Source organism: Aulonocara stuartgranti (assembly GCF_965226115.1).
Source record: "Aulonocara stuartgranti genome assembly, chromosome: 5".
Lineage (NCBI taxonomy): Eukaryota > Metazoa > Chordata > Actinopteri > Cichliformes > Cichlidae > Aulonocara > Aulonocara stuartgranti.
In genome coordinates, this window is record NC_138943.1 from 12,005,234 (window position 1) to 12,017,500 (window position 12,267).

Here is a 12,267-nt window from a genome sequence, read left to right on the forward strand (position 1 = left end):
GTAATTGTGATTTGATGAAAAAGTGAATTGAAAATGTTTAAAATGAATGCGAGTAGCCATGATAGTAAAATAGTTTGCAAGGATTCAGCTGTATTTAAACAATTTCCTTTTTAGAATTTGGTTCTCATATAGAGCTTTTCTATTCCACCTGAGCACTTTATACAACCTGCTGCATTCACACCTCCATATACCTTTTATCTAACTCACACATGTTTATGCTCCAGTGAACACACTGGAGAACAACCTGGGGTTAGTATCTTGCCCAAGGATATTTGACATGCAGACCAGAGCAACCAGGGATTGAACCACCAACCTTCCAATTAGTAGGTGACCTGCCCTACCTCCTCAGCTACCTCCTATTCTATGCCACTGCTTTTAATTTTAATTTAATAACAGATTTTCTCTAATGGCATCAACCAATCAATATAATGTTTACAATGAATCAAGAGTCATACAAATTATTTAGACTTGGACTGTTAGTTTGACAAAATAAAATCAGTGATGTGACCGAACTATGAAAACAAATAATTTTGGGATTCTAGAATCTGCTTTAGTCCAGCACAGAGCAGACTGTTTTCATGGTTCTCATTAAAACCTTATGGTGTTATGATGGGAAATGTCAACCCAAGTCTTTGGAATAGACAAACCACTGAAATGTTAAAAACAAAAGCTTTCAGTCTGTAAAAATAGAATTTGTTTTTCTTGAGGTCCAGTAGAGATGACTCTATGGAGATACAAGGTTTTAATTCGTTTCCCTCTGCACACATTTAGCAATACTGCAATCCCTCGATTGACTGTCAGGCTTCCACATTAAGATGTTTTCAGACCACAGCCTTTTTACAGAGTTGGACAGAGTAAACTGTGGCTTGTGGTGAAATTAGAAGAAGACAGACATCAAGTAAGAAGAATTGGTGTCTGAAGCTCTGCCCGTGTTTGCACTGATGATGGTAAGTTTAGTCTTGATTTGAGATTTATTTGTTCTAAACATGTTCAGCAGGGTGTTAGTTAGTGTCCCACTATGTACACATACATGGTGAACTGTAAAACAGCCTCTAATTAAATTACTTGAAATTATACGCCTTGAATATACTGGTTTTAGAGAATTTACTGTCTACTGTGTGCTTCATCTGTCTGCTGAAGGGGTCCTCTGTGCCATTTCAATTCTGACATCACTATTGAGAAAAACTCCCAGATGGCAACAAACTTTTCCTGAAGGCACACAAAGCACGATGGTGCTGTCACAGTGTTGCAACAACAACTAGTAAACCTTTGCTGTCAAGAGAAAATCTGCTGACTAAAGCTGCTTTTCAACCCAAAGAACTTTTAAAAGAACCAAAAGGTTTATTGGATTGTTTACTGTGTTTTCAGAATGTTGGGCACAATATTTGATAAAAATATGAAACATGAAATGTGAAACATAATAAGATGAAACAGAGTAGCCTCTAAAAAGCAGATCGTTTTTCATGTGTTAACTTTCTGCTGCAAAAACACTAAGTTAAGGAAATTAGCAGTAGCAATAATTTTATTAGATAATTTTATTAGACAATAGCATTAGCTTTTTATGATAACAGCCTGAGTTTTCCATAGAATTTTGAAGTGAGACACTATAACAAGCTGCCCCTGTCCTGTAGGTTGTGTTAATGCATCTAGTGGACTAATATGTTGAACAACTACTGATGACATGTAACAAGGATGCTGTCAGGTCTTTAGATTCATTCTAGGTTATGGTGAGTTTTGGTTTTAAGCTAAACACAGAGGAGAATGGGCCATTGTGATTGCTGTGACTACACTATGGAACAGTCTGCCCATTTAAATTAGGATCTCTCCAAACCCTTGACATTTTAAAATCCCATCTGAAAACACATCTTGACTCCCTAGCTTTTAATTGTGACTGAGTTTTGGTTTTGTTCTCTTTGTGTGTGCTATATTCCTAGTATCTCTGATTTTTATTATCTATATTTCCAGGTCACAGGTTCTAGTTTTTTGTTAGTTTCCCTTTGTTTCCAGTCTGTGATTTTCATTAAATTATGTCATTTTTAGTTATTATCTTTTGTGTTCCCTTTCTCTGTCTCCCCAGTCAATCATGTCTTCATGTTTATCTCCCGTCTCTGTATTAAGTTCATGTGTCTTGGTTCTCGTCTCAGTGTTTGTTACTTCCTTTTTCGTAGTAAATAAATAAGTAACAAAGGAAGTAACAAAGAAGTGTTTGTTACGTCCTTTGTTACTTAATCTGATAGTCCCTTGTCTTGTTTTGCTTCCTCTTGTCTCTTAGCTTAACTCCATTCAGCTGTATTCTCTTGCGTTTCCTATCTTTCTAATTATCTGGTGTATGTATATATTGTCTCAGTCTTTCCTTGACCTTTGTTGAGTTCTCCCTCTTAGTTGTGTCTGTCCTAGTTCTGTGTTTTCTATAAAAAGTGAAGGTTTCTGGTTTTTGCTCCTGGCTTACTTATCTTTGTATTGTTTTTTAGAGTTTGCAACAAAGCCGAATTTGAGTTTTACTTTGTACTTTGGAGTTCTGCTGCACAGACACCTTGAATGAGATATTGTTCAAATGTAACAAAGGATGAGAGTGAGGGTGTGCCGTTGTTGATCTTGGTTTACTGCTTTCCAAAGTGGGATAAGATGAGCATTGTCAATAAATTGGACTTAAACACCCAAAATGCTAGGCTTAAAGTAAACAAACAGGTTTTAAAAGCTATTGTAAAATAAAATGAAAAACTAGAAGGTATATGATGGGTATAGAATATTTCCCCCAAACTTCCCTGTCCCCTCTATTTTAGATCTGAATTTTGTAGACGGCTTAGTTACATGCATTTCTTTTTAGTTACCATATAGCCAACTATGCATTCTCCTCCGTTTATCCAATTCATTAAGATTATGTATTAGCATAATTATACTAAGACCGAATGGATCCCAAAAATAAAAATAAAGTATGAGAACCAGAAAAGATTACAGAAAAAGATCCTATTAAGTAGAATTTGAAAGGAAAAACTACTATACTGGAAGTATGCTAGCTATATTTACATTAAAATATTTAATAGAAAAATATTCCCTTGTGTTACTAAAATGATCAAGTCTAAACAAATGCACTGATATTAGGTTTCCCTGCTTCATGCCTACTCCTGGTAGGCAGTGCTGTGTAGCTCTCCATCATATATAAAAGAAAAAAAAATCTGGAATGTCATTTGATAATGGGGAAAATATGTTTTATAGAGGAGCGAGCTCAAAAAACATATAAACAACTCACTGAAGTATGCAGAGTACCAGGTATTAGAGTCCAAAAAACAATTAGGTGAGCGACCATAAAAGGGTCTGCATGTTTAGCAAAAAGAAAAATGGTATTTTGATCTGTTTCAGAAATGCTTCATTGCACGCATTTCCTGACTCTCAAAGCTAATGAACGCTGTAAACTTTTACTCAAAAGAAAGGCCATCAAAGAAATGACAGAGTGGAAAGTTTGCTGTTCCTCACAGGTGCTGTTTTTATCAGGAATGTGCAAAGTAAATGGGTTTAATTCCTTTGTAAACTGCACAACATGAATCTGTCACTATCAACAACTAAACAACTAAATGTGTTAGAAAATGTTTTTTTAACAGTCAATGTGAGGTGGTGTGTGTTTAAGCAAATGATACTTTGATCTTAAAAGTCAGTCATGAGTCATGACCAATTTATCACCACAACTGACTGCACAGAGTCTTCCATCATGGTAACTGAGGCAGGCTATTAAAATGTCAAACTGCTGTTTTTTATTGACTGACCAACCTTTATTTATCCTACAGACACAAACTTAACCAGCTGCTGACAGACTGCCACTAAACACATTGTTAGCACACACTCAACACAGATACACACAGTTAGCGCTGGTTTGGGCATTGGGAGTTGGAGGGTGAAAATATTTTCTTCACTGTAGTAGTATTTCACTAACAGTCAGTCACCACAATGTGATGTAGTGAGTAAATGGGTGCTTTGCACATTTAGAATACTTAGATTCATAGTTATGTGAAAAATACACTCACCAGTAGAGATGTGAAATGATAAGAAATTAGCAATTAGCAGGTATCAGTTTGATTCCTTATTTATTCTCACTGGATCTGCTTTGAGAGTAAAGCAGCTAAGGAGCATATTAAAGACATTACATTCTGCAGTTAATTAATTGCATGCTGTGTGGTTAAATGTTTTCACATGTTTGGGGTAGTGCTGTCAGCGTTAATCTCGTTAAAATGATGTTAAAGCCATAACCGCATTAACGTGGCAAATCTCGTTAGCAAGTTAGCACGAATCGCCCTGTGCATGGGGCTGCACGGCGTCAACGCGTTAGCGCCATTTTAATGAGATTAGCACTGACAGCACTAGTTTGCAGTATTTCACCATATTATTGCGATCAGTGTTGGGGTCATCGCTCAAACAGTAATGACCCCAAGTAATGTATGACACATATTACACACTTTTCTTAAAAGTAATGCAGTATGTTACTTAGTTACTCAGAGGCAAAAGTAATTCATTATAATACTTGTTAAAATACTTTCGTGTTATCAGCCTAGATGCTTGCAAAGAGCCAAAGTTGTGTTAGTTGCATAATACTGTTTTTTCTTTCCTGGATGCAGTTTCCACTTTAACATTGCACTTTTGTCATTCTGTGCAATAATAATAAAAGTAACATCCATATCCATGCTATAGACTGTGCCACTCTATCCCTCCTGCAACACGCACTGAAATCAGCTGTAGCAGCACAAGTGCAAGTGAAACTAATTGATAAGCAAGCAGACTAACATTTCCAAGGAATTGAAATACTGTTAACGGTTTCTGTAGGGAACCAGTTTTCAATTCCCATCCCTACTCACCATTCACTTGGGAAAAACTACACCTACATGTAGACTGAAGTGCTCATAAATATTAAATTAGCCAATCACGAGGCAGGAAGGCATTTACAGTGTTGGTCAGATATTTGCATACACCCTGTCAAAGGAAAATTGTTTTTATATAATGTGATCAGCTCCATGAAATGTGCTTTTTATTGATCACTAAGCAATCTACATGTCTACGTGACTTTTCACCTAATAACTTTTGTAATGAACTTATTCAGCTACTAACCGCTTCCTGTTTTCAGAGAACAGTTAGATGTAGAAAAGGGAAAAACCTGTTGCTCTGAGTGATGTTGTTATTTTTGTACACACACACACACACACACACACACACACACACACACACACACACACACACACACACGCACAGAAAAGTATAAATAAGGAACGCAGACAGTGATGAGACGCAGGTCGCAGGTCGTGCGTCTATGACTGCCCTCGCGAGTAAAAGACAACTGCAGTGTTTGTGTTTTCTAACTCAGGTGTCTTAGCTGAAGAACTATGGGGTGATTTAAAGAAATCCCCTGTCACACCCATCATGGGTATTGTTAAGATTTTACTTTTTTTAATCTTTGGCTTAGGCTCCCAGAGGTCCTGCTTTCACAGTTGGGGTTTCATTCCACTGAGACGAACAGTCTAACCGCCAAACACCTCTATCTAATTTCTGTTCATCAAAAAATCATGTTCATTCTTTCTATTGATCTCTCCTTATTGAAATTGTTTTCTCAGTTCTGCAAAAGGATATTGTTTGTAGTGACTAGGTGTTTATTACTAACTGCATTTTTGTTGTGTCAGATGGCACGATTAAAATAGCATCATGGATTTCAAATAGCGTCATATTAAAGTTCCTGAGCAATCTAGTTTGTAGCTTCTAAAATACATGTTTTACTTTTTATTTCTGAATTTGAAAAACAAAAGGATCAACAACCAAATCACAGGAATCAGCATCAAACAAACTGATGGGAGTAGCTATTCTCCAAAATATTCTTTTTTTTCAACTAACATTTTAAGACACAAGCTATGTTCAATATCAGAATTAAACTTTTGATCAATTTTGATAGGATCCAAATCTCTCCAGCTGGCATACCATACAAAGATGGGCCTCCAAGTCCCCCGAACCTCGTAACCCCACACGCTCACCAAAAAAACAGAGAAAAAAAGAATGGGATTTCTGACTGTATGCATTGCGTGCATTGACTTGAGTTGGTCTGACCGGGGAAAAAAAGTGGCAAAAAAGAAGAAAACCAAGCCCTCTCTGTGATTGTAACCATTTCCCTCACAGAGGGTAGATGAATGAAACCACCAACAGAAGAGGAATTCTGAGGCAAGGTCACATGAAGTTCACTTGTAGGGGTGTATATGTGTGAAACCAATTGAAAATGTGTTTTTGTGGCTTTAATCCCTAATCAGATAAAGAGCTGCTGTGAAGGCTTGGAATGTGTCCACAAGTGGACACATTGTTTCGGATGTTCTTTGAAGCCGTTTCTCTGTAGAAGTTTGATGAAATTTTATTTCATCAGGAAGTAAATGGAGAAAAAAATAGGAGTACTATACCTCCGAATGGGTAAGGAGTGGCAGGATGGTTTAATCCATATAGGCAGATATCCCTTTTTTCTAAACCAAGCACAAAGAATTATCTAACTGTGATTACAAGCACGTTTACTCTTTAGCGGTAATGTACTTTGTGTAGTCATAGTGTCCTAGCATGCAGCGGCTGGGGCAAACCACTGACTGCTTGACGTCATTTGTGCCCGTGTGCTATACAGTCTAATCATTTGGCTCTGATGTTGTCCCCTTGCTTTATCTTAGCAACTCTAGCTTAGTATGATTTGTTAAGGTATACAATAAAGAAAACTATATTTGAATAACATTACGTCAAACATAATTGTACCAAAGTTGGAAGGATACGATTGTCTAAAATTTTTATTGCTGGAAAAAAGATTCAGGCATAGGAAATAGTTCAAGTTACTGTTTACGTTTGATATTTTTACAGATGAAATTGCTCAGATAAGTTACAGATAACACCAGCAGAGAATAAAGGCTTCTCAAACGTTCCTTACTCCTAATTTTAGATACAAATTCTCATAATTTGAGTATTAAATAAAAGAGGGAAACACAGGCCATCTGATAATGGGAGGATGAGAAACTGAGACACAGGCTGGTCTTTGGAAAACACGAGTCCTGCAAAAGAGAAAGACAAGAACCCAAGGGGCTCTGCAAGGCCATGACCACAGGGTAAATATGCAACAGATGCTAAAATTGTATATCAAATTTATATTCTGCTTAGCATGCCATGGCAACAGGAGTTTATTTGCACATCGTATCTCCGACACACAACCGTTATCCTGAAGACCAACATCTTTGGTCAAACACAAATGAGGGTTAAATAGATGATAAATTGTTATAAAAAGACACATAAATAACACAGAGAGTTTTTTTTGACACAGAACTGCTAAAATAGCTTAACGTATCTTCATGAGCTTTTGTTTATTTTTTTCACCAGCATCAGATTAGCACCCGAAAATACTGTATATCTGTTCTGGGTACTTCCCACCCTCTTTTTTTTCCCTATCAGGAGCTCCAAGGAAGGTTTGAACACTAAGGTCATTTTCTGTGGAGATATGAGAGGCATGCGGCAGCGATAAAAACCTCCACATGGTGGACTGTTGTTGCTGTTCTACATTTTTCACAGACTTTTGAGCACCAAGAAGTAAACTTGGGTCAGTGCTACGCATCTGCTGGAATGAGCTGTCAGATGTTTCTGTGCATCTAAACACTTTGCTCGTATGGGTTGTATTTTTTATGTAACCGGCCAGTTACATTCAGATAAATTGGTCCAACATTGAAAACTACATAAAATAAAGAAACTGCTTTTGGCTGCTCCCTTATTCATCAGGGCTCACCACAACAGGTAGATCCACATGTTTTATCTGGCAGATTTTTTACACCAGATGCCCGTCCTGAAGCAACCCCAAAGGGTTTTGTGTCTTCTCCCAGGATTAAACTAGGGATCATTCACTTTATTAGGTGACTGTGTAAACTACTACACCATGGAGCTACTGTTTTGAAATATACATTATTATTTTAAAATGGGAACTGTCTTGATTTGCATTTTGTTTCATGGACTTTTTGATTTTATTTATTTAGTCTGGGTTTTTTTTTCACATCTTCCTCTCTGTTTGGAACTAGCACTCCCGCTACAGCCACCTGCTTACTGCCTGAACCATCAACCTACCTGGACCCTACTCACCTGTTTCCACTCTGCTAAACATTCCCCCCCGCATTTGTTAAATTTTCTGTGTGCTTCTCATGTCTGTCCAACATGATGCTGCATTGGTTCCACACAAAGCTTTGCAGATGTAAGTCTACTTTTTCTAACTGTCAGCTGCCTCTCAAAGGCAGTATCATAAATATGGGTTGAACTTTGTCCAGGACCCAGGTCAGATTGACTTCTTTTCAAATATTTATCTATTGCTATTACATGTTGCTATTACTGCCCTCTTGTGGAAGAGAATATAATTGTTCTGCTTGTTACTCACACTGGTCGCTTGGAGTACTAAATAGGTGAAACCAGATAATCTTCGATGGCGCACCTATGTGCCGTGGCACAGTGGTTGGGAAACAATGGGTTACACAATATGGTAAAAAACACTTCTCAATAATGCCCTGCTGTTTTACAAAAAAAATGCAAGCAAATATTTATCATTTTAATAAAAAAAAACTCAACACAACACCAGGTAGGTCTCATCGTGTGTTGCTCATTTTTGTGAGCCTTTGGACAGTCAACTGTTTTTTGTCCTACCTGCCAGGATGACACAGTGGTTTAGTTGTTGGCAGTGGTTTACATCTGCTATCTGAGGACTAGTCTTTCACTTTTTTTGGTATGTCTTGAGCACATTTAATCAAGGTTGCAAATTACATAGTTTTAAGGGGTTAAATGAAACTGTTTACATAGGAGTCTAAATCCAATCATCATAACTGCGATAACCTGTAGTGTTATGATAATGGCAAACATATCACACAATAACTACAAACGCACCAAAACTAGAATATTTGCCTGTTAAGGCACTGGAGGGTAGATAACAGCGCCTACTGAAATTCACTACTAGTACCTGCCTACCAAACTGGAAACCAGCGTATCAGTCACCTATTCATTATTCAAAGGGACCAATAAAAACATGTTGTTTTCTAATTAAAAATATATGGAACAAATTAGATTCTTGGTGCGATGACTCAGTTTGTGCTCAATGGCAAGCCGAGCTCCCATGGTGTCTCCCGATCCTGATTCCTCTTGTGTCGGCAAAACAAGCTTGACTCAGTCATCTCAGCAGGAAATAAAGGGGCATCACGCAACAGTCTCCACACAGGTTTCATGACAAGAGCAAGAGAGGAACAAAGTAACTGCATGCTGTTCAGAGGTCGGAAGAAACAAACAAGCTTGATGTAATCATTTTAGCAGCAGGATTGCTGCAGATTTTCCTTTGCTTAAGGGTACACAGGCTCAACAGTTGCAGCTGCTACAGAGATTCAACCATCATGCATGAATACCCAACCTGAAATTCTACAGAAATTATTAGGTTTTATAGTTTTACGGCATTATTGCACATAATATAAAATTCAATTAGAATCCTTTTTTTCGTCATGACACCACCTCTAATGAGGTGAACCATGCTTTTGCTTTTGCTGTTTTATAGCTAGCGGTTAAAGAGTATGAGAGTGAGCAGAGAAACATGCAGGGCCAGATGTGTACTTCCATATTCGTGGTTAGCGTTTTAACCTCTGGGTCACGAAGAGACTACCTGTTACTCTATGTAAACAGCTGTCCGCTTAACGTGGTTTCAGGCTCTTCAAAGGCAAGACATGAAAAGAAAGCCAGAAATGTTTTATGCTGAAGACAAACTAAAAGAAGATGGTATCCATGCGTTGTAGGATTTCTCTATGACTCCACGGAGCTTCTTCACAGAGATGGTGGTTTCAGGTCTCTTTTGAACAACTGATATCATGTAGCTTTTATACGATACACAATCAAACTTTGACTTTTTAGGACAAGAGGTTTTACCTGTGAGTGTTCAGTGCTGGAACCACGCCTGTAAAAAGCATATTGAGAAGACACAGATGATCACAGGTGCATCAAATGTGACTGGATAGCTGAATTGAATAGCTGTTGTAAATCTGCTTGAGTCAACTCCTTTAAGCACACGGTTTAAAACATGCATTCTGATCCACGAATCACTGACTTCTCTTTGTCTCCTCCTCCTCAGTTGTTTTCTTGATTTTACTTCTGGGCCATCTGGGTCAGGTCTCTCTGCCCATTTTTGCCTCCTTTTCTCTTTCTTTGTACCCTTTTGTTTTCCTTTTCACATGTTATATCTTGTTTATTTCTCTCTATTTTTGATCTACTATGTGATTTCTTGTGCTGCTTTTCTCTTTTCTTTGACATATTTATCTAAATAAGCCATGGGATATACAGTATTCCTGTGTGGAGGAGTTTTCGGTATTTGACCGGGTTGTTTTCCGGGTGACTCACTTGTCCACATGGGGGGTCAGAGAGGAAGAGGATTGGGTTAAGCAAAATTCGAAAAGTGGATGGATCTTTTGAATTCAGTGAAGAAGGGGTAAATCACGTTATGCTTAAGTTTTCAACTTAAAGTTTGCTATTATTGGATATGAGAGCAAAGCTATTCCTGATGTGGAAACTGAACTTGATAACCTTAAAAACTTAAAGGCAGTTTTGCCATATGGTGATTTGGTGGTTTGACAGCTGAAGCTATTTGTGGTTTCTTACATAAGTAGAGCAGTGACAAGTGATAATATTGTTGACTCAACCCAAAGAATACTTTATCAAAAGAGACCATCAACAATGCCCTATCACAGTGATTGTTTAAATGGTGCTAAGTTTACATTTATCTTTGATATTATTTCATTTTTATTTCAACCACCTATTTTTTTTCATTGGAAATCACGATAATGCTCAGACTGAGTCTGTTTTTAGAGAAACCTTTCGATATTTTACATTAATATTGTACGTTCTACATTCACTATGATTTAGTTATAGTGACTAAACTGCTTCATTGAGTTTTAAGTGGACAGGTCTTTTACACTTTAATTGTTACATTTGAAGGTCCGACAAAAAACAGTGCCGAGTCATTCTGTAAGTAGTTTAAATGTGGGGTATAACTGAGTGTTTACAACCTGCATATGAACTCTATTTTCATGATGTTGTCTTTCAAAGTATTATTAAGAACTGAGAAATTTGCCAATCTATGGATAGTAAATGGATATTTCTTTATTAGTAATACTTCATAAATGAATCATGAAGAAACAGGACAGAAAACACCCACACACAAACATGCACTCACACACATACACCCACACACATGCACTCGCACACATAGACACACATGCGATATTACTGGTTTTAAGGGCTCTCATAAAAGAAGCAGATTGGAAACAGGATCAACAGTGAGATGAAGAGAGACAGCTGGAGACCTAGGTTAACTACTGGGCAACAAGGTGGTGATAACACACACACATCATATTCATGATTACGCACAGAGGCATGCACTCAAACCCATGCACGCTCAAGTGTATATAAAAAGGATCCAGATGTTTTTGCAGGCGAGAAAGGTTTTCCATAAAAACATGTACATTCGTGTCTCAGTGTTTAGTATTTGTGAATTTAGGTGTTTGTGTATGAATGTGTGGCAGTGAGTTTAGTTCATTTAAAAAAAAAAAAAACAAAAAAAAAAACTGTGTCTGTTGTTTCCAGTTTGGAAACCACAATCCAACATTTGTATTAGAGAACATTTAGTAAATGAAAAGCTCAAGTATCTCTATCTAGTGCCACAAAGGGAGGAAAACATTCTTCTCAAATGCCTTGATAACTCATGCACTGGAAACTTTTTCCACTGTTTCAGGAATCTTTTTGTTTACAATAATTTCCGAGCAAAATGAAATTTTCTTTGTAGTATAATCAGTGAGGGTGAGCATAGACAGACATGAATGTAGACAAACACACTGCACTATGCTGAGGAGTCTCTACAGCACATATCCCTGCACTCCATACACTGCACAGCCACAGGGGGGGTGCTATTTTGTTTAATATTAGAGTCCCACTAACACCATGCTTCATTAAAGATAGATTTAAACCCATACTGTCAAACACACTGTCCCTTAGCATAATGAGGGGATTACTTTTAGCCACTGTGAAAACTGCAACATGTTTCTGTCAACTCTGCTTTATTTAAAGATACACAGCAAAGGTAACACTTGCAAGTTTCTATAAACGTCCAGTTTCATATGGAAATGGTGAATTAGCTGCTACTTGGGAAATGAACATAAATCCATTAAAAATATATTATATCATGTATAAAATGTCAACAAAAAGCTATGTGTACTCATG

The 12,267-nt window shown here is 37.4% G+C and overlaps 1 protein-coding gene across 3 annotated transcripts in view; it reads right to left on the bottom strand.

The window, feature by feature from the left end:
- rspo4 (R-spondin 4) overlaps positions 1 to 12,267 on the bottom strand; it is a 101,358-nt gene that overhangs the window by 36,699 nt on the left and 52,392 nt on the right. The window contains exon 1 of one of the 3 annotated variants that reach the window (XM_082534437.1): positions 9,925 to 9,954. The exons of the other annotated variants lie outside the window; for them this stretch is intronic. The gene's annotated coding sequence lies outside the window, so the exon portion shown is untranslated. Of the gene's footprint in view, positions 1 to 9,924; positions 9,955 to 12,267 lie in introns of those variants that run through there. 3 annotated transcript variants of the gene reach the window in all.